The 23,263-nt window shown below is 44.6% G+C and overlaps 1 protein-coding gene and 1 pseudogene across 2 annotated transcripts in view; one reads left to right on the top strand and one right to left on the bottom strand.

Moving 5' to 3' along the window:
* NDFIP1 (Nedd4 family interacting protein 1) overlaps nucleotides 1-23,263 on the top strand; it is a 73,076-nt gene that overhangs the window by 9,053 nt on the left and 40,760 nt on the right. The gene's annotated exons all lie outside the window — the stretch shown is intronic.
* On the bottom strand, nucleotides 2,470-3,320 carry LOC141085069 (RNA-binding protein FXR1 pseudogene; annotated as a pseudogene).

Raw genomic sequence — 23,263 nt, 5'->3', positions numbered from 1 at the left:
TAAGTATTAGAGGAGGAAAATAGGATAAAAAACTGAAGCAAAAAATGTGGTAAATTCTCTACTAATATCCCCTATCCTGGTAAATATGGCCCCCTCATCCCTACCCTGGTATACATGGCTTCCTCATCCACATCCTGATACACATGGCCCCCTCATCCCTACCCTGGTATACATGGCTTCCTCATCCCCATCCTGATACACATGGCCCCTCATCCCTATCCTGGTATGCATGGCTCCCTCATCCCTATCCTGGCATGCATGGCTCCCTCCTCCCTATCCTGATATACATGGCCCCCTTATCCCTATCCTGATATGCATGGCTCTCATCCCTATCCTGGCATGCATGCCTCCTCATCCCTAGCCTGGTATGCATGCCTCCTCATCCCTAGCCTGGCAGGAATGATTGCCCTCATCCCTGTCCTGATATGCATGGCTCCCTCATCCCTGTCCTGGTATGCATGGCTTCATCACAGTCCTGGTATGCCTGGTCCCATCTTTATCCTGGTATGCATGGCTCCTCATCCCTAGCCTGGTATGCATGGTCCCATCCTTATCCTGGTCTGCTCGGTCCCATCCTTATCCTGGTATGATTGGTCCCATCCCGTTCCTGGTAAGATTGGTCCCATCCCGTTCCTGGTATCTGTGTCAGATCGCACCATCCGCCGTTGTATGAGCCAAAGTGGACTTCATAGGAGACAACAAAGAAGGACACCATTGTTGAAAAAAAAATATCATAAAAAAGCCAGACTGGAATTTACCAAACTACATATTGACAAACCACAAAGCTTCTGGGAGAATGTCCTATGAAGAGATGAGACAAAAATTCAATTTTTTGGCAAGGCACATCAGCTGTGTTCACAGATGGAAAAATGAAGCATATCAAGAAAAGAACATTGTCCCTACTGTGAAACATTGAAGAGGCTCTGTTATGTTCTGGGGCTGCTTTGCTGCATCTGGCACAGAGTGCTTAGAATCTGTGCAGGGTACAATGAAATCTTAAGCCTATCAAGGAATTCCAGTTTGAAATGTGCTGCCCAGTGTCAGAAAGCTTGGTCTCAGTCGCAGGTCATGGGTCTTGCAACAGGATAGTGACCCAAAACACACAGCTTAAAACACCCAAGAATGGTTAAGAGGAAAACATTGGACTATTCTGAAGTTGCCTTCTATAAGGCTATGTTCACACGTGGCGTTTTTTTTCGCGGTGGTTTTAACCGCGCAATTTTGCCGTGAAAACGCGAAAAATAAGCATCCCATGCATTCCTATGGGATTCAGCAATGCTGTGCTAATGCTGCGTTTTTTACCGCAGCGGAATCGCTTTGCGGTAAAAAACGCAGCATGCTCATTAATTTAGCGGAATTGCGGTGATCCCGCACCCATAGGAATGCATTGTTCTGCTTACTTTCCGCATGTGGCGGTGCAGACCATGCGAAAAGTAAGCAGAACATTTGCGGATGGTACCCAGGGTCCGGAGGAGAGAAGACTGTCCTCCGGGCTTTGGGTACTATATCCCTGTAAAAAATAGAATTTAAAATAAAAAATATTGTTATTCTCACCTTCCGGCGTCCCGCGCAGCCTTCCCGCCTCTCTCCACGCTCCCGGTCCCAGTATTCCTTTGAGAGCGATGACGTCCGTTCTCGCGGGATCGCGAAGTCTCGCGGTCATTCGCGAGACGTCACGATCCCGCGAGAACGGACGTCATTGCGGTAATTCTCGCAAAGGTTTACTGGGACCGGGAGCGTGGAGAGAGGCGGGAAGGCTGTGCGAGACGCTGGAAGGTAAGAACAACAATATATATATTTTTTTATCCTATCTTTTACTATTGATGCCGCATAGGCAGCCTCAATAGTAAAAAGTTGGTCACACTTGTCAAACACTATGTTTGACGAGTGTGACCAACTTGTCAATCAGTTCTCCAAGCGATGCTACAGGTCGCTTGGAAAACGCTAGCAGGTCTGCAAGCTAATAACGCTTGCAAAATGCTAGTTTTTCCGCAGGAAAATCGCGGGAATTTAAAATGCGATTTTCCCGCGGAATGGAATTCGGAATTCTCGCGGTGAGTTCCGCTACGTGTGAACATAGCCTAAGCCCTGAGAACCTCAGCCTTTGAATCACCACTTCGTCAGTTCACCAACTACAGTCTGGTCTGACTCTGTGTTGTCACGTGAGTTATTGGGGTTACTATGTGGGTGCCTCAGCACTGTGCTGACAGAGGATTTGACACATTTAGAACCTTTGCACATCTAAACGTTTTTTGCAGTCTCCCTGTTGGCGACTTTCTTTATCTCCTTCACGGAGTGGAGACTCGTCACCCGAGACACCTTTTCTTCCCAACTCAGCTCTGGATATTTGATTGCTACTAGACTTATAATGGGGAACTCTATGACCTCAGTCCCTTTCATTCCCGGGCCTATTTCCATGAACATTTGAGGCATTTCTTCCCACAACTGTTTGGTTTGAAAGTCGCTGACTCACACCCATTTGTCGCAGCTGTGCAGCAATTTTACGTTTTTGAGCCTTAACTGCTCAATTTCTTTCAGGTATGCTATGTAGTGCTGAAGGAGCATCTGTATATTTTCTGTACTCTCCTTCATTCCTAAGACAGCAACTGGAATCATACCATCTTCACAAGGTAGCTTGACTGCCTTCCCCTGATATTCTCATCCTTGTGACTCCGGATTTATCCACAATCTCTTCAGTCATCCTCCGACATCTTCCAACCATCACCTGGACAAGATCTCGGGGTACCTGGATGAAATCCTTGACGAACTCAAGCAAACTTTGAGCTCTTTCAACGGCTTCCGCACTCTCTCCATAAATTCGAAACAGTCCCCTGTCTTCTTCAAACTTAATGGATACAATACCCGAAATATTCCTGGCCTGCTGCAGGTTAATTTTGCGGGCGCATACTGCCAACCCTGTCAAGTCCTTCATAATTTCCACCACTTCGTGAAATGCCACAGCTTCGCATGCTTTAAACGTTTGAGGGCTTCTCCGTTCTCCCAGAGGATTCTTCGCTTCATGCGAACACATCGCAAGTGTAAGTCCCCCAGCATGGCAACTTGCTTCACTTGGCTTTACTTGCAGACACGACAATCAACTGATCAGCCTCAGGGGCTAAGTACACTTGACAGGCTCCTAAGGCCTTCTAAAAATCTTCATGCACCGCCTCCTTGGCACAGACTTCTCTCAAGTCTTTGGGAACCTCTACTGTGCAATTAAAGACAGGATTATCCATCACATTTTTGTCTTTACCAGCAGGTTCAGTTAAGCTCTCGGCTTCTGGTGAGACTTCCTTTAGGACATCTCCTTTCTCTTTCATCTCTGCAGCATCACCATCACCCTGAGCAGTGTTACCTTTAACCCCTACTGGGTTCACTGAAACCTCACCATTCTCATTTACAGTTATTTTACATTTTTCAGTAACGGCGTCATACCCCTCACCGTGGTCGTCTTTACCGTCAGGAACTTCAGCGCTGATATCACCTACCGACTCCTCAGTGCCAGGTGCATCATGGGACTTTTCTCTGTATCTTTTTAGGATGTCCACTCCATTGAGACTCTTGTTCTATGGTGCTATTGAACGACAGATCGTCCACCTTTAGCTCAGAAATCGTTGAGGACACCACTCTCACTTTCTTTGTCGGCTCTTTCTCTGCGGCTTCACCTTGTGGAGTTCTGTCATTACAGTTTGTCAGTTCATTATTTTTTTGCACACCTGTGTTTTCCTTAGAAGTAGCAGTTGTCTCTGGCAACCTAACGTCCTGAGTCAAAGTTAAAGAGGATGCAGCCTGTTCCGTCTCTCTACGCCTATTGCGTTTCTGGTGACTGGAGGAGTACTTGCCGTTTTTACTTGACTTTTCATTACTGCACCCTATTTCAACTCTGTCAGAGTCACAGTCCAGACTGGGGTCATTGTCACTCACCCTGGTACCTTGGAACAACACGTCCCCACCCAGCCAAGTGTCGACCCCCTTGTATGGAGATAATTCCACGTTAGCAACAGTCACAGTATTTCTACATTTACTAACATCAAGTCAGTAAGTTAGTCAGAGCTATCAGTCTGTTGAGTCACCACTAACATGTGACTGTCGAACCTCAGGAGATGCTAGCTCCGCCCCTTTACAAATCATAGTATGAACAGGAACTCCTTCAATCACTTGCTGTGGTGGGATTCCCTTATGAGTTTTCTGGCTCTTCTGAGCAACCGAACACTGCATCAATTTCCCATAAGTCCTCAAATAACACAAAGTCCTGGCCCCTCGCAAAGGGGTACAACAAGTTCGGTATTACACCAACATCTTGGCACTCAAAACTTTTGGACATTTATATGGTCACTCTTTCCACCACATGGTCCACAGTGACCCCATGGATGCACCGAACCTTGAACTTTTTCTCTGTCAGAGAACGAGTGGGGTTCCCATCAGAGTCACCTGACTCTTTGAGTCCAGCAGTCCAGACACTCCTTCACGATTTAACATCACAGTACACACTTGTGGCCTTTCATCATACGGAAAGTCTATGCCGCACGCAGAATAAGCGTAACACAAATATCGCCGTTCCCAAGCACAATTCACCTTTAAAGTCATCAGGGAACATTAATCTGCTGAATGTCCTGAAGCTTGACATCTCTTGCAGCATTTGTCCCCAAACGCGTCCACTGACGTAACAGGTGCCGCCCTGTTATGATTGAGTAACCGTAGGAGGCAAAAATAGTAATGCTAGCTAAGTCCAGAAAACCAGAGAAGTTGGCAGCTATCGGATTGCAGACCCCTGAACCTATCAACACAACTAGCAGTAGCCGTGGGGGGCTCCTACGATGCCCTAGGCCCCTCGATCACAGCCGGAGGACTACATAGCCTAAAGACAGAAAGGGAAATCTAAACTGCCCCAGAGCAGACCCCAAAGTAAAAGGCAGCCCCCCACATATAATGACGGTGAAGCAAGAAGAAAGACTGAGCAAAGATGGGGCCCACACTAGCTTAGATAGGAAAGGACAGGAAGGCTGCTGTCTGCAATCCGTGAAAAACCCTATGAAAATAAGAGCCAACAAACTGACAGTAAAAAAGGCCCTGAAGACGCTAGGCTTCAAAAAAGCTATGTCAGTACTCAGGAATATTCTGAAGACAGAGCAACAGGCAAAAGGAGATTCAGCTAACCCCAGCAGGGAAAGGCAGAATCCAGAAAAGCAAGGAAAACAAAACACTAATGCAAAAAGGCAAAGCAGAAATCTTAGCTTTAGATGAGCAGGAATCAGACTGGTTTCCTAGAAGTCCAGAGAAATCACCCGCAGGCCAGAAGGGCGTCGGCAGCCTTATATCCAGTCATTAACTCCACTCAGCCAGTCATCATCATCAGTCCCAGGTGTTTGACAATCAGGCTCACTACCTTTCTTCACCAGAAGAGGGAGTTCCTCGGGCCTCAGTAGTGAAGGGGAAAAATGAACTTACAACACCGCCCCTTTGGAAGGCTCTGCCCCTTTTTTGGGCCACTGTCCCATGGGATTTGGGATGCTCCACCCCTTTTTGGACAACCACACATTTTTGGGACTCCGCCACTTTTGGGTAGCCAACCCTCCCTGGGATTCTGCCTCCCTTTGGGACTCCACCCCTTTTGGGACTCCACCCCCTTTTGGGCAACCATCCCTCCTTGGGTGCACGCCGTGGACTCCCCATGACCTCTCACTGCCTGTGCATGGCAGTCTATCTGCCCCAACAGTTCTTTCACAGCGACGCTCCGCACCGCTCTGCAAACCTCCGTAAGGCCCTGCACAGTGAGACTCCGCACTGCTCTGCCAGGCTCTGCATGGCTCTTAACCTCTCTGCATGGCTCCGCACCTCTTTGCAAGGTTTCGCTCTGCAGACTTCGTGGACCTGCCGAACCACAGCAGACCTCCCGGAGTTCGTAGACCTGCTGATCCACAGCAAGCCGTCCACTGCAATCCTCAAAGGTGCTTGTATTGTAGCATGAAAAGGAAAGATTGTCCAGCTCCACGATGTTGTGAAAAAATAGTATTTTCTTTATTCACTTTAATCCATACAAAATACGAGGTTAAAATGCCACCACAGAAAATGAAGATGCTTGCATTATCAACACGTTTCTGGTGACTTCGCACCCTTAAGGCTCCGTCACACTAAGCGATCTCACTAGTGAGATCGCTGATTTTGTGACACATCAGCGATCTCGCCAGCGAGATCACTGTGTGTGACGGGGATCAGCGACCGGCCCCCCTGCCGGTTATCGCTGATCGTGTTCGAGCGGCCTGGGCCGTTTTTCGATCGCTGGTCTCCCGCTGCCCAGCGTGCATCGCTGCGTGTGGCAGCGAGAGACCAGCGAACAGCGACGCTGGTTGCTAATGTAAACGTCGGGTATCCAGGAGCCGCGCGGCTCCTAGATACCCGATTTTTACCTTGGAAACCAGCGTGTACGCCGGTTTCCAAGGTAAACAGCGGTTATCCAGGAGTCACATGGCTCCTGGATACCCGGTGTTTACATTAGAAACCAGCTTGCTCGCTGGTCCTGATCGCTGGAGGGGCTGACATAGCACAGCTCACCAGCGATCAGCCTAACGATGTCCCAGCGATCCCATCATGTGGGATCGCTGGGACATCGTTTAGGCTATGTGCCCACGTTGCGTGTTAAAACGCACACAGAAAACCGGACTCCTTCCCAGAAATCACGCTTTTTTTCTGCGCGATTTCACCGTGATTTTACAGCGATTATGATTGCGATTTTGCCGCGATTTTCGCGTGCGATATTCAAGCACTTTCCAAGCGATTTGAAGCATCGCTTGGAAAGTGATTGACAGGTTGGTCACACTCGTCAAACATAGTGTTTGACAAGTGTGACCAGGTTTTTACTATTGAGGCCGCCTATGCGGCATCAATAGTAAAAGATAGAATGTTAAAATGCTAAAAAAAAATAAAAAAAAAAAAAAAAAAATTGGGGTATATTTACCTTCCGGCGTCCCGCGCTGCCATCCCGGGCCTCAGCGTTCCCAGTAATGCCTTGCGAGACCTGTGATGACGTAGTCTCGCGTTGCTATAGCGATCTCGCGAGACTACGTCATCACAGGGCCTTGCCGCAAGGCATTACTGGGAACGCTGAGGCCGGGAGGTAAATATACCCCGATTTTTTATTTTTTATTCTTTTTTTACAGGGGTATGGTACCCAGGGCCTGGAGGACAGTCTCCTCTCCTCCACACCGTGGGTACCAACCGCACATGAGACGCTTAACTTCCCGCATGGTGGGCATAGCCACATGCGGGAAGTAAGCGATTCTCATGCATTCCTATGGGTGCGGAATCGCGGCAATTCTTTGCGATTCCGCACAAAAGAATGAGCATGCTGCGATTTTTTCCGCGATACGATTCCGCCACGGAAAAAAGCGCAGCATTAGCACAGCATGTGCGGAATGCCATAGGAGTGCATGGGGGGCGTTCTGTACACAATTTTTAAACGTTTTCGCGGCAAAAACGCTTAATTGCTACGTGGGCACACAGCCTCAGTGTAACGGGGGCTTTAGTCATGATAACAAGCATTGTTACACATAGGTCTTTTATGCTATGTCCGGTCGGCACATCGGTAAAATAATTAACAATAAACATAATTACACCATGTGAAAGACAGACAAGGTTAAAATCACAAAAGGAAAAAACCTTAGATTTTGCATGACACAATGTGCACTGAAGCCAATTAATACATGTAAATTTACCGCATTTTCTCAAAGAAAGTTTCTTCCTATTGATTTATAAATGTATAGATACATTTTTATAAGCTAAACTATTTCTGTATGGAGGTAATGGAAGAGAAAGGATTACTATCACAAATAATACACGGTTCTTTTTTAGGCTAAGTGCACATGTTGCAGAAAATTTCTGCTCAAAAACCTGAATCCCTTCCCAGAAACCGCACCTATTTTTCCGCGGCGTTTTTTGCGCGGTTTTGATGCATTTTGTTCCACAGCGGTTTCAAACCGCATGGAAGAAGCCAAAACCGCAGAAAAATCCACAAAATTAATTGGCATGCTGCGGTTTTTACTGCGATGCGTTTTTTTTGCAGTAAAAAAACGCTTCAATGTGCACAAAAAGTGCAAAATGCATAGAAATGACTGGGAAGCTTATTTTTAGCGGTTTTATAGTGAAAATCGCGGTAAAAACCGCTAAAAAAAACGCTGTGTGTAAACACAGCCTTATAATTTCAAATGAGCAGAAAACAAGCTATGTGATGATTTTTTTCTTCTATTTTTTTCAGATAGATCACAGCATATTTATTTCAATTAACTTTCTTGTACAGAAAATAATGCCATAATTTTTATTTAACTAATTTTTTGCCATTATTAATCCATGTTACATCTGAAAGAAAAAAAATTAAATTCATGAAATATAACCATTTATTCAATCTTACATATTATGCACAAATGAATATTAAGTGTTTTTTTTTTTTTTGGTCCATTGTTTGAATAAGTGGTTATATTTCATGAATATATATATTTCCTTCTGTGATTTTAATCTTGTCTGTCTTTCACGTGGTGTAATTATGTTAATTGTTAATTATTTTACCGGTGTGCCGACCGAACATAGCATAAAAGACCTGTGTGTAACAATGCTTGTTATCATGACTAAAGCTGGAGTCACATATAGCGACTCACCAGCGATCCCAACAACGATATCAATGTGTCAGGATCGCTGGTGAGTCGCTACATGATCGCTGGTGAGCTGTCACACAGGCAGCTTCACCAGCGATCAGCACAGCGACGCCGAGCGTGCGGCGTCGCTGTGTACGTTAGTTACCGGCTCCCTGCATCAGCGCGCTGGTAACTAATGTACACATCGGGTTTCTAAGAGATGCATGTCCTTTGGATACCCGATGTGTACGTTAGTTACCAGCTGATCGCTGGTCTCCCGCCTGTCACACGCAGCGATGCGTGCTGGCCAGCAGGAGACCAGCGACCAAAGAAAAGTCCTGGGCTTTCCTACAGCGATCAGCGATACCGGCAGGGGGGGGCCGGTCGCTGATCGCTGTCACACACAGCGATCTCGCTGGTGAGATCACTGTTGTGTCACAAAACTTGTGTGGCGGGGGCTTAAGGGTGCAAAGTCACCATAAACGCGTTGATAACGCAAGCATCTTCATTCTCTGTGCTGGCATTTTAACCTCACATTTTGTATGGATTGAAGTGAATAAAGAAAATACTATTTTTTCACTACATTGTGGAGCTGGACAATCTTTCCTTTTCATGCTACAATACAAGCGCCTTGACACAGCGGGTCCGTGCTCTGATGTCTAAAGATGCCTTGTCTGGTGAGCTGGCTTTCTTACTAAATCCTCCGAGGTACCTGCTGGACCGATGCCCGCAGTATAGCATCAACTGTAGGGATTTGTACTCACTTGGGTGCGCTAGAGGAAAACAGGAGGTGTGCTTCTTTTAAAAAACGTCCACACTGACAGACTCCCAAACACTCCTCCCATGTGCCAAACACACCTAATTACATACAGGCAGCACCCAGTGAGGAGACATGGTGGGCGGTTCCCTCCCCGCACTGCACCGCCCACAAAGCTTGGCCCAGATAATGGAGGATTAACCCCTCCGAAAATGAAATGCTGGAACAAAACTTCCAAGCCCATATTACGGAAAATAGACCTTTCTGTGATGCATATCTCCTCCTGTGATACATTAGCAGGGACCCTGTCACAATACATGCAACAATATACAAACACTGCTGCCTATAACCCTCTTGTTCTATATATACCACAAGTGTGCTCTTGCTGATCATACATGTTTCCATGATATGCACAAGCATTACCACAGACCACAAGGTGAATCGAATACCAGCCGCAGAGGCACCAGAATAGACCCTACATTGCCAGCAGTTTCCTGAAGTGTTTTCTGCTTGCAAAACTTGGCGAGTATACTATTGTTCCTAAAAGACTTCGCGTGCACATCCTCTTATTGTCTCACATGACAGCGCCCTAGGCCTCAGTGACAGGACTTTCCCTTATATATGTCTGTACGTTATAAAACTATTATATAATATAAGGGTTCCGTTACACTAAGCGACGCACCAGCGATCCCGACAACTATACGACCTGGTAAGGATCGCTGGTGCGTCGCTACATGGTCGCTAGTAAGCTATCAAACAGATCTCTTCAACGACGCAGCAACGATCTGGCGATCCGTTTAACGTCCTCGGCGGTCGTTGGGTACTTGTCACACAGCAGCTATTCTGACGACTCCCGCCTGCGTCCCTGAGTTCTGCGTTGCCAACCAGGTCAATCGTCGGCGTCCAACACAGGGATGCATGCTGGCCAGCGGGACGCCAATGATGAGAAAATGGCCTAGGACATTCGAGCATGATCAGAGATGTCCAGTGGGGGGGCTGGTCGCCGCTATGTGTCACACGTAGCGAGATTGCTGTTGCGTCACAAAATCGGTGACACAACAGCGATCTCGCCAACGATCTCGTTATGTGAGACGGGGCCTTAAAGCTAAATAGCGTGTGTGTATGTATCTGCTATAGATCGCTCCAGTTTCATCTGTGTGCCAGCCATTTGTCTGTTTTGCATCCGTAAATTGCCGTAAAATATACATGACCTTGTACAGTTCCTAGGTTTATCTAAGAAATATATCTGTACATATTGGATGCCACACGGATGTTCTCTTTTTTATGCTACCAAAGACTTGAGAGAATAGTGCATGCTGCAATTTTTTTTCTCTTACGTTTGCTCACTGCCAGTGTGATTGAGAGAAAAATTGTTCATCTGAAGACTCCCATTGAATGTAATTAGTCAGTGTTCTGTCTTTTTATTTTTATTTTTTTTTAGAACTTTGACCACCATTGAAAGTTATAGTACTTTGCAGATGACTCTCAGAGTCACATTGGATGACTCCGTGGACATAGTCTTGACTTGTGGAGTTGTATTGCAACACTCGCATTGCATCTAACTAGACACCACTTCTTTGCTATTCTCTTTATACCTCATTTTTATTGTGGACTCGCAGAATTTTACGCTATAAATGATTAATAGTGTTTTCTCATGCTGATAGCCCCTTATTAGGTCGGCAGTATAGATCAGCCAAGTAATCTGAGTGTTCCCTGCCATCTCTTTCAAGACCATTACTTCCTTAGAAATAACGGACAACAATTAGTACATGTTATCTCTGCTATTACAGCCGCCCATGGAAACACCATACTTTCACAATGGTGCTGTCATCAGGCCAATTATTATAATGCATGGTGTAAAGCTTTACCACCTTCTGCGAAATATCAACATACATAGCTTTGTGTTCTTTAGCCGTGCTTGCTGGCGTGGAAGGAGTATTGTATGTGAACAATGCTACGTTCCGCACTTACTAAGGTACTTTAATATTCACCTGTTTATAGGGATCTAGCAATTGGCTATTTAGTATCTTTGGTCTGTCCAGACCTTAAGTGATATAATGTGAATGGGGGCCCTAAACCTGATGACCCCCCCCCCCCCATCTGTTTCAGGGCCCCCATACATATTAGATTATAGTTGGCTGTACTAGCTGACATCAGTATGGGGTTCTCATGAAATCCCAATTTTAAATGGCCTTTTAGGGAATATACAGGTGCCTCTCACAAAATTAGAATATCATCAAAAAGTTAATTTATTTCAGTTCTTAAATACAAAAAGTATGCAAGTTGCCTCTTCAGAGAGAAAGAGGACTTCAACTCTATAGCGCCACCTGCTGGTAGTAGCGATCCTACAAGTTACAATCAACCCTTTAACGAGTCTTGCAATATGACTTAGGATAAAAGCATTGCACGGCAAATAAGCCTCCTTACCTTGACAAGCCAGAACTTGTATGTCACTCTCCACAAGGAGAAATCTTGCCCATTAGACCTTAGAACAAAAAGTGAAACTCATATATAGAGTCATTACAAACAGAGTGATCTATTTCAAGTGTTTATTTACGTTAATGTTGATTAACGTAATCAACATCACTTCTTGGCCTTTTGGCCAAGATCAACTGTAGTATCTTTCGAAAAGGCGGCTCTGGCCTCGGCCGCCCTAGTAGATTGATACAGTATGCACACTGGGGTTCGGCACTTGTTAGTACGCTAGGTGGCTCATATAGTCATCTGGTGGAAAACATGGCCCTCCAGGATCGACGCCATTGGGCCGGGGAAGATTGAAAGCCCAAAGTGTGAAGTGCCCCAGAAGTGGTGACCCTGGGGTGCCTTAACTCACTGCGATTGGGAACCCCACTTGAGTTTCGGCACATTTGCACAAGCACTTCTATTTCTTTCTTCATGCACACACCCTTATTCCAGGCCTTTCGGCTAGGATGGGGAATTTCTAAATTTCCGGTCGAAGGTCCGTTCAGTATTACAGTATAAAATCCTTCACTATTTGTCACTGTGTCACCTTTTTCACGTGTGTCCACTTGTCACTAGGACTTTTGTTAGGATGTGGTTCCCTCACGGGTTCCCTTCTTGACTGGTCTAGGGACGCAGTGTGTGGCTATCAGGTTCTGCTTCCCCCTGAACCCCCCCTGGCTCTCCTCTTTTGGGAGGAGAGTATAGTTGGCTCCCTTCTTCCGGGAGGGGAGCACAGTCTTAGTCTCCCAGTGTCTTGCTTGGGTGAGAACTCGGGCACAGGAGTAAGATTGTGACTCCTGGCTTCAGCTAGAGGAGGCTACTTGTCCCAGTCCCTCGCTGTGGCCTTCTGGCTCGGAGGGATGGGGAATGGTTCAGGGGACCCTACTCCTTTTGGAGAGGGTTTCAAGATGACCAGCATCCTAGTGCACTTTTTTGTGGCACTTTTAGTCACTTATTTAAGCCCACACGGGTATAAACACGAATTCGAGCTTTCAATTAAAAAAAAAATTGTGTTAATATTGATGATTATGGCTTACAGCCATTGAAAACCCAGAATTCATTTTATCAGTAAATTAGAATAATTAACAGTAAACACCTGCAAAGGATTACTAAGCATTTAAAAAGGTCCTTTAGTCTGTTTCAGAAGGTTCCACAATCATGTGGAAGACTGCTGACTTGACAGATGTCCAGAAGGCTGTCATTGACACACTCCACAAGGACGGTAAGCCACAAAGGTCATTGCTAAAGAAGCTGGTTGTTCAGAGTGCTGTATCCAAGCATATTAATGGAAAGTTGAGTGGACGGAAAAAGTGTGGTAGAAAAAGGTGCACAAGCAACCGGGATAACCACAGCCTTGAAAGGATTGTTAAGAAAAGGCCATTCAAAAATTTGTGGGAGATTCACAAGGAGTGGACTGCTGCTGAAGACCTTGCTTCAAGAGCCACCACACACAGACGTATCTGGGACATGGGCTACAAGTGTCGCATTCCTTGTGTCAAGCCACTCATGACCAATAGACAACGCCAGAAGCATCTCACCTGGGCCAAGGACAAAAAGAACTGGACTGTTGCTCAGTGGTCCAAGGTGGTGTTTTCAGATGAAAGTAAATTTTGCATTTCATTTGGAAATCAAGGTCCAAGAATCTGGAGGAAGAGTGGAGAGGCCACAGTCCAAGCTGCTTGAGGTCTAATATGAAGTTTCCACAATCAATGATGGTTTCGGGAGCCATGTCATCTGCTGGTGTAGGTCCACTGTGTTTTATCAAGAGCAAAGTCAGCACAGCCGTCTATCAGGAAATTTTACAGCACTTAATGCTTCCCTCTGCCGACAAGCTTTTTGGAGATGGAAATTTCATTCTCCAGCCGGACTTGTCACCTGTCCACACTGCCAAAAGTACCAATACCTGGTTTACACACAACAGTATCACTGTGCTTGATTGGCCAGCAAACTCGCCTGACCTTAACCCCATAGAGAATCTATGGGGTATTGTCAAGAGGAAGATGAGAGACACCAGACCCAACAATGCAGACGAGCTGAAGGCTGTTACCAAAGCAACCTGGGCTTCCATAACCCCTCAGCAGTGTCACAAGCTGATCACCTCCATGCCACGCCGCATTGATGCAGTAATTGATGCAACAGGAGCACCGACCAAGTATAGAGTGCATTTACTGAACATATATTTCAGTAGGCCAACATTTCGGATTTTAAAATCATTTTTTTAAAGCTGGTGCTATAAAGTATTCTAATTTACTGAGATAATGACTTTGGGGTTTTCATTGGCTGTAAGCCATAGTCATCAACATTAACAGAAATAAACACGTGAAATAGATCACCTGCAAATGATAGAAACCAGCACATCTGTATGCTGGGACCTGACTAATTCTGCATGTCCTGGGACTGGGTCCACAGTGAAATGTAAGGGTGTGTGCACACGTTGCGGATTCTGCCGGATCCGCAGCGGTTTTGGTCCTGCGGATCTGCAGCAGTTTCTGCTGCAGTGTACAGTACCATTATAATCAATGGAAAACTAAAACCACAGTGCACACGGTGCTGAATTTTCCACGCGGATTTGCTGCTGTTCACTTCTTTGTGCGGAATCCGCAGCGGTTTTACACCTACTCCATTGTCCAGGTGTCAAACTGCAGGCTAATCCGCAGATAAACCGCAGGTCTTTTGACCTGCGGATTTTGCAAAATCTGCGCTGAAAATTCCGCAGCAGAATCCGCAGCGTGTGCACACACCCTAATGCTTTCTGCTGTATTCCCCTGCAGATTAGAGCTGATTGCCAGGATCCTAGCATCTTGTGAGGAGCTTATCATTGATGAATATTTCAGCATCATGTCACCATGTGTCAAATGTCAGTTTGTTTATGTCATGGGCAATATTTGTCTCCTGATTGCAGTTTGTTTTATACTTCGAGTCCCTGTGCCCACCAGTGTGTCCCCTGCGCTGCTTTCGGTGTCTTGTACAGCAGTGACATTGTGTCGAGAGCACAGGGCTGCCAGTTGGTGAGCTCAGTGGTTTTGAGTGCGGTGTTTCGTCTACATGGGCAGAGCACTGAGTTCAGTTAGTTGTTGGCTGACGTGACGTCAGCGCTGCTGCCAATGTCAGACGTCAGGAGCAGCACCACAAGAAAATATGCTCTAGAATTATTATTTCATGTGGAATACAGGAATCTACCAGGTAGACGTGTCAGGAGAGCTGATAGGCCCTCTTAACCCCTTCACGACATTGTGCCCAAACAACAGGCAATGTGTATCAGAAACTCGATGTGTAATTTCAGCCAAGTATGTTTTACTGTGCGGAGTTTCTGCAAAAAACATACATTTAAAAGTCGTCCGAGGATCACGCTGCACGGGTAACTTGTCCAAAAGGCAGGATTCCGGTGGCTTTTCCTAGCCCTTATCAACTGTCATTTTCCCCTTTAAAGGAGTTGTTCAGTGAAAACATGGACAGGTGTTAACTTATTGATTAGTAGGGGTCTAGCCGCTGGGACCCCCACGATCAGCAAACGTTTTATGTCTTTTAGAAAGCAGTGGCAGTGCACATGCTCGACCGCTGCTCCATTCATTCTCTATGGGGCAGCTGGAATAAGCCAAGTGCAGTCCCGTAGAGAATGACTCCATTCTAAGGCATAAAACTGCCCCATTCTGCTGATTGGTATGGATAGACAACGGGTTTTCTCTGGACAGCCCATTAAAGAAGACATAGTTTGAGTTACTCGGATGTTGCGTGACATCTCAATCTATTTATTATTGTGATTCCCAGATTTGTCATCAGAAAATAATTTACTGATGTAAATAACCGAGAATCTCCAGACTAAAATATGTCGCTGCTGTAAAGCAGATCTCTGAATTCTGCTAATTGCTAATAAGACAAGAAGGCCTCTCCCATTAGCATATAAAAGTAAAAATAGTAAGTAAAATAAAGAGTACAAAATAACAGTTTGACAAAGAAATGATCTTTTAGTATCTGAGAAAAATGTCCGTGTGCTAAATTTTCAGCTGGTAGAAAGTCCTCCTGGGAATAGTGCTCCTTGCCTCTCTGAGGATATGGCTGTGGAAGCTGGCGTTTATTTGCATGGTAATGATCTCATCTACTTGTAATTACAGCAAACACCAGGGATTGATTCATAACTTCCCCACAGCAGTCAGCACATTGAGGAAATGGATGATGACTTCTCTGCATGAAATGCAGTATGCTTGTGGAAATTGTTATACACTTCTCTTTTTTTTTTTTTTTATTCTGTCGGCTCATAAAATACTCTGCTCTGTTTGTAATCTGTTGTGGCATTTGGTACAAATACTGAACGTGTGAATGTGGCCTAAGGCAGACAAGTTTTACTGAGGATGTGTACTTCTCCCTGTATAATGCTGGTCAATCAGAAGCAGGCAGCAACACTCAAAGGAAAGAAGAATATACTACAACTATATCTTATGGCATATGTCTCAGCGTGGGAGATGTAATCACAGGTATAGTTGATGTTCTCAGGGCCACTTGTAATCTCTCTGCAGTGAAAGCAGGCTGTCATTACATGTCACACAGAAGAAGTCTGTTTTGGGCTACTCTTGTGTGAGAGTTAATGACTGTCTGGTCTGATCTCACTGCAGAGCTAATACAAGTTGAGCCCAGTAATAAGTATGATTACTGAGTTCTATGGACTTGCAGTGTGGAGGAAGGGACGGTACAACAGAGGTAACCATGCTAGGAGAGTTGATAGAAGGGTTTGTAATGTGACACAGCTAAACTCTGCTGCACTTCCCCCTCACACTGACTAATTCACTGTGTTAGACCAGGAAAACAGAGCCGTATCGTTACATTTCACACTCTGAGAAACCTGCTCTGAGGTATGATGGTGGCATGTTCTTTTTCTGCTGTGCTGCCCACTTATGATTGGTCGCTATCATACAGGGAGCAGAAGTGCACATCCACAGTGAAGACTATCTGATAGTGACCACTTGGACACTATTAGATTACAAGTACCTTGCAACAGAGAAGCATAATAAAAAAAGAAATGTTTTATTCTGCACTGCAGTCACTGTTACATTGTGTCCAGTTCAACAATTTTAGGAAAGGTTCTCTTTAACACATACAGAAGTGTCAGCATGGCATTATTTATTTCTGTTTACAAAAGGAGTAATGTGATAAAAGATATTTATGTCATTTTTATATTTGATGTGCCACAAATGACCAATTGGTGAGCAGGAGAGCCCAGTCCAGAATATGCATTTACCAGATTGTCAGCTCTGTTTAACTCCTTCCCAATATTTGTAGTATATTTGTCATGGTTGTGAAGTATTTCACAACCGATGCAGTATATATATACAGTGCCTACAAGTAGTATTCAACCCCCTGCAGATTTAGCAGGTTTGATAAGATGCAAATAAGTTAGAGCCTTCAAACTTCACACAAGAGCAGGATTTATTAACAGATGCATAAATCTTACAAACCAAAAAGTTATGTTGCTCAGTTAAATTTTAATAAATTTTAAACATAAAAGTGTGGGTCAATTATTATTCAACCCCTAGGTTTAATATTTTGTGGAATAACCCTTGTTTGCAATTACAGCTAATAATCGTCTTTTATAAGACCTGATCAGGCCGGCACAGGTCTCTGGAGTTATTTTGGCCCACTCCTCCATGCAGATCTTCTCCAAGTTATCTAGGTTCTTTGGGTGTCTCATGTGGACTTTAATCTTGAGCTCCTTCCACAAGTTTTCAATTGGGTTAAGGTCAGGAGACTGACTAGGCCACTCCAACACCTTGATTTTTTGCCTCTTGAACCAGGCCTTGGTTTTCTTGGCTGTGTGCTTTGGGTCGTTGTCTTGTTGGAAGATGAAATGACGACCCATCTTAAGATCCTTGATGGAGGAGCGGAGGTTCTTGGCCAAAATCTCCAGGTAGGCCGTGCTATCCATCTTCCCATGGATGCGGACCAGATGGCCAGGTCCCTTGGCTGAGAAACAGCCCCACAGCATGATGCTGCCACCACCATGCTTGACTGTAGGGATGGTATTCTTGGGGTCGTATGCAGTGCCATCCAGTCTCCAAACGTCACGTGTGTGGTTGGCACCAAAGATCTCGATCTTGGTCTCATCAGACCAGAGAACCTTGAACCAGTCTGTCTCAGAGTCCTCCAAGTGATCATGAGCAAACTGTAGACGAGCCTTGACATGACACTTTGAAAGTAAAGGTACCTTACGGGCTCGTCTGGAACGGAGACCATTGCGGTGGAGTACGTCACTTATGGTATTGACTGAAACCAATGTCCCCACTGCCATGAGATCTTCCCGGAGCTCCTTCCTTGTTGTCCTTGGGTTAGCCTTGACTCTTTGGACAAGCCTGGCCTCGGCACGGGAGGAAACTTTCAAAGGCGGTCCAGGCCGTGGAAGGCTAACAGTAGTTCCATAAGCCTTCCACTTCCGGATGATGCTCCCAACAGTGGAGACAGGTAGGCCCAACTCCTTGGAAAGGGTTTTGTACCCCTTGCCAGCCTTGTGACCCTCCACGATCTTGTCTCTGATGGCCTTGGAATGCTCCTTTGTCTTTCCCATGTTGACCATGTGTGAGTGCTGTTCACAAGTTTGTGGAGGGTCTTAAATAGTCAGAAAAGGCTGGAAAAAGAGATAATGAATCCAAACATGTGAAGCTCATTGTTCTTTGTGCCTGAAATACTTCTTAATACTTTAGGGGAACCAAACAGAATTCTGGTGGTTTGAGGGGTTGAATAATAAATGACCCTCTGAATAAACTTTTCACAATTTAAAAAAAAATTAAACAAAGAAATAACATTGTTTTTTGCTGCAGTGCATTTCACACTTCCAGGCTGATCTACAGTCCAAATGTCACAATACCAAGTTAATTCCGAATGCGTAAACCTGCTAAATCTGCAGGGGGTTGAATACTACTTGTAGGCACTGTATGTCATGATGATCTCCCGCGCACAGGAGGCTGCCTGCACCGCTCCTAGCACTTTAACCTGCTAAATGCTGCGGTCAATATCAATCACAGCATTTAGCAGTCATGCAGAGGGATGGCTCACACTCTGGTCTATGATCGGCGTCCCTGCGACGTCATAGCAAGGGGCTGATTGTTGCCATGGTAGCCCGATGTCGTCATGGTCAGCAAGCAAAAAGGCTAGATCATGCTCAAAGCATGGTGTAGCAAGTTTGTCAATTCAGCACTGACAGTTTGTAAAGCATGGCAAAATTCCTGCTTTGCTATGCTTTACAAGCAATCAGACTGTAAAGTAATGAAGTGAAGGAAAATATTAGTAAAAATATTATAAAAAAATCACAAAATAATAACTAGGCAAAAAGCGATGTATTATCATACCGCTGAGCAAAACGTTTAACCCCTTAACCCTCAAGGGTGGTTTGCACGTTCATGACCAGGCCAATTTTTACAATTCTGACCACTGTCCCTTTATGAGGTAATAACTCTGAAGCGCTTCCATGGATCCCGGTGATTCTGACATTGTTTTCTCGTGACATATTGTACTTCATGATAGTGGTAAAATTTCATTCATATAACTTGCGTTTATTTGTGAAAAAAACGGAAATTTGGCAAAAATTTTATGCCCTTAAATCACAGAGATAGGGCACACAAAAAACTTAATAAGTAACATTTCCCACATGTTTACTTTACATCAGCACAATTTTGGAAACAAAATTTTTTTTTTTTGTTAGGAAGTTATAAGGGTTAAAAGTTGACCAGCGATTTCTCATTTTTGCAACACCATTTTATTTTTACGGACCACATCACATTTGAAGCCATTTTGAGGGGTCTATATGATAGAAAATACCCAAAAGTGACACCATTCTAAAAACTGCACCCCTTAAGGTGCTCAAAACCACATTCAAGAAGTTTATTAACCCTTCAGGTTCTTCACAGGAATTTTTTGAATATTTAAAAAAAATCAACATTTAACTTTGTTTCACAAAAAAAATACTTCAGGTTCAATTTTTTTTATTTTACCAAGTGTAAAAGGAGAAATTGGACTGGAAAAGTTATTGTGCAATTTGTCCTGAGTACACTGATACCTGATATGTGGGGGGAACCACTGTTTTGGCGCATGACAGAGTTCAGAAGGGAAGGAGCGCCGTTTGACTTTTTCAATGCAAAATTGGCTGGAATTCAGATCGGATGCCATGTCACGTTTGGAGAGCCCATGATGTACCTAAACAGTGGAAACCCCCCACAAGTGACCCCATTTTGGAAACTAGACCCCCAAGGAACTTATCTAGATATGTGGTGAGAACTTTGAACCCACAAGGGCCTCACAGAAGTTTATAACGTACAGCGGTACAATTAAAAAATCATTTTTTCCACAAAAATGATCTTTTCACCCCCAATTTTTATTTTCCCAAGGGTAACAGGACCCTAAAAGTTATTGTGCAATTTGTCTTGAGTATGCTGATACCCCATATGTGGGTGTAAATGACTTTGGGCGCATGGCAGAGCTCGGAAGGGAAGCGGCGCCATTTGACTTTTTTGGCTGGAATTGAGATTGGACGCCATGTCGCGTTTGGAAAGCCCCTGATGTACCAAAACAGTGGAAACCCCCCACAAATGACACCATTTTGGAAGCTAGACCCCCCAAGGAACTTATCTAGATGTGTGGTGAGAACTTTGACCCCCCCAGTGCTTCGCAGAAGTTTTTAACGCCCGGGCGTGAAAATAAAAAAATCGTATTTTTTCCACAAACATGGTCATTTAGTCCCCAATTTTTTTTATTTTCCCAAGGGTACCAGGAGAAAATGGACCCCAAAAGTTGTTGACCAATTTGTCCTGAGTACGCTGATACCCCATATGTGGGAGAAAACTACTGTATAGGCACACTTCGGGGCTCGGAAGGGAAGTAGTGATGTTTTGGAATGCAGACTTTGATGGAATGGTCTGCGGGTGTCATGTGCATTTGGAGAGCCTCTGATGTGCCTAAACTATTGAAACTCCCCACAAGTGACCCCATTTTGGAAACTAGACCCCCCACGGAACTTATCTAGATGTGTGGTGAGCATTTTGAACCCCCAAGTGCTTCACAGAAGTTTATAACGCCCAGGTGTGAAAATAAAAAAATCATTTTTTTTTTCCACAAAAATGATATTTTTGCCCCAATTTTTTATTTTCCTAAGGGCAACAGGAGAAATAGGACCCCAAAAGCTGTTTTGCAATTTGTCCTGAGTAGGCTGATACCCCATATGTGGGGGTAAAACACTGTTTGGGCGCATGGCAGAGCTTGGAAGGGAAGGAGCACCGTTTGACTTATTCAACGCTTAATTGGCTGGAATTGAGATCAGACGCCATGTTGCGTTTGGCGAGCATCTGATGTGCCCAACAGTGGAAACCCCCAAATTCTAACTCCAAACCTAACCCCAACACACCCCTAGCACTAACCCTAGCCCTAACTCTAGCCCTTGCCCTAGCGCTAACCCTAACCCTAATGGGAAAATGGAAATAAATACATTTTTTAAATTTTATTATTTTTCCCTAACTTAGGGGGTGATAACAGGGGGTTTAATTTACTATTTATGGCGGTTTTTATATTTGGCAACTGTCACGCTAAAAGACGCTTTTTATTGTAAAAATAGTTTTTTGCATCACCACATTTTGAGAGCTATAATATTTCCATATTTTGACCCACAGAGTCATGTGTGGTCTTATTTTTTGCGGGACGAGTTGACGTTTTTATTGGTACTATTTTCGGGCACGTGACATTTTTTTGATCGCTTTTTATTCCTATTTATTTTTGGGACGCAGAATGAACAAAAACCATCGTTTCATGAATTTCTTTTGGGTGGTGCATTTCCACCGTTCCACGTGCGGTAAAATTGATAAAGCGGTTTTATTTTTCGGGTCAGTGTGGTTACAGCAATACCTCGTTTGTCATTTTTTTAATGTTCTGGGCGCTTTTATGCAATAAATACAATTTTATATAAAAAATAATTTTTTGCATCGCTTTATTCTGCGAGCTATAACTTTTTAATTTTTTCTCTGATGATGCGTGGTGGCTCGTTTTTTGCGGGACAAGATGACGTTTTCAGCGGTACCATGGATATTTATATGCGTCTTTTTGATCGCGCGTTATTGCACTTTTTGTTCGGCGGTATGATAATAAAACATTATTTTTTGCTTTTGTTTTTTTATTTTTATTTTTTAAGGGGTTCGCTAAAGGGGTTAACTAATGGGACAGTTTTATAGGGCAGGTCGTCACGGACGCGGCGATACCAAATATGTGTACTTTTATTGTTTTTTTTTTTTTTTTTTTTTATTTCCAAAAAATGAATTTATTAGGGAATATTTTTTTTTTTAATTAGCGATTTTACTTTTTTTTTACTTTATTAGAGTGTCCCAGGAGGGACATCGCTGTCCTGTGACAGAGCTCTGATCTGTCACCTCACAGATCACTGTGACAGATCAGCGATCAGTGATCAGTCACAGGCATTGAAGAAGACTTCCTCTTGCCTGCTCATTGCAGGCACTGAGGAAGCCGGCTCCCTGCAGGCCCCCGAAGGTCCCGTTCGCCATCTTGGATTCGGGGACGTGCAGGGAAGGAGACCCCCCGCAGCAGCGCTGCACATTGAGCTGCTGTGGGGGACTCAGGGAAGCACGGAGGGAGCCCCCTCCCTGCCGATGCTTCCCTTTAACCCCCGGTACACCGCAATCGTGTTTGATCGCGGTGTGCAAGGGGTTAACGTGTCGGGGGCGGCCCGTGACCGCCCCTGACACATTGTGCCGGATGTTAGCTGTGATAATCAGCTGACACCCGGCCGCCATCAGCGGCGCTCAGTTCGAGGGCGCCGCTGATCTCTGTGACGTACTATCCCGTCCCTGAATTCATTTAGAGGTGTAGTTTACAAAATGGGGAGCCCCTTTTGGGGGGTTCTGCTGTTTTGGCATCTCAGGGGCTGTACCAATGTGACATGGCACCCACAAACTAGTCCAGCAAAATCTAAACCCCATAATGGCGCTTCTTCCCTTCTGGGCTTTGCACTGTGCCTCAAAAGTAGTTTTCGACTAAATATGAAGTATCAGTGTACTCGAGAGGAATTGCACAACACATTTTGGGGTCCATTTTCTCCTATCCTTAAAAAAAAAATTAGGGCTTAAACAACATTTTTTTGGGAAAAAAATATATTTTTTTCATTTTTACAGATCGACATCACTCTTTCCTTGTTGAGCCCTGTTGTGTGCCCAAACAGTAGTTTTTCCCTACTTATGGGGTGTCTGCGTACTCAGGAGAAACTGCACAACAAATTGAGCTCCAATTTTCTCCTGTTACCCTAGTGAAAATAAAAAATTTGGGACTAAAAGAACATTTTTTAGAGAAAAATTTGGTTCTTATTCTTTTTTCACGGCTCTATTTTATAAACTTCTATGATGCACCTGGGGTTTAAAGGTGCTCACCACATCGTTAAGTT

The sequence above is a fragment of the Dendrobates tinctorius genome, unplaced genomic scaffold, assembly GCF_039654945.1.
Source record: "Dendrobates tinctorius isolate UK_male_01 unplaced genomic scaffold, ASM3965494v1 ptg000001l, whole genome shotgun sequence".
Classification (NCBI taxonomy): domain Eukaryota; kingdom Metazoa; phylum Chordata; class Amphibia; order Anura; family Dendrobatidae; genus Dendrobates; species Dendrobates tinctorius.
The sequence above is the reverse complement of the archived record's forward strand: the minus strand, read 5'-3'. Positions and strand labels throughout refer to the sequence as shown.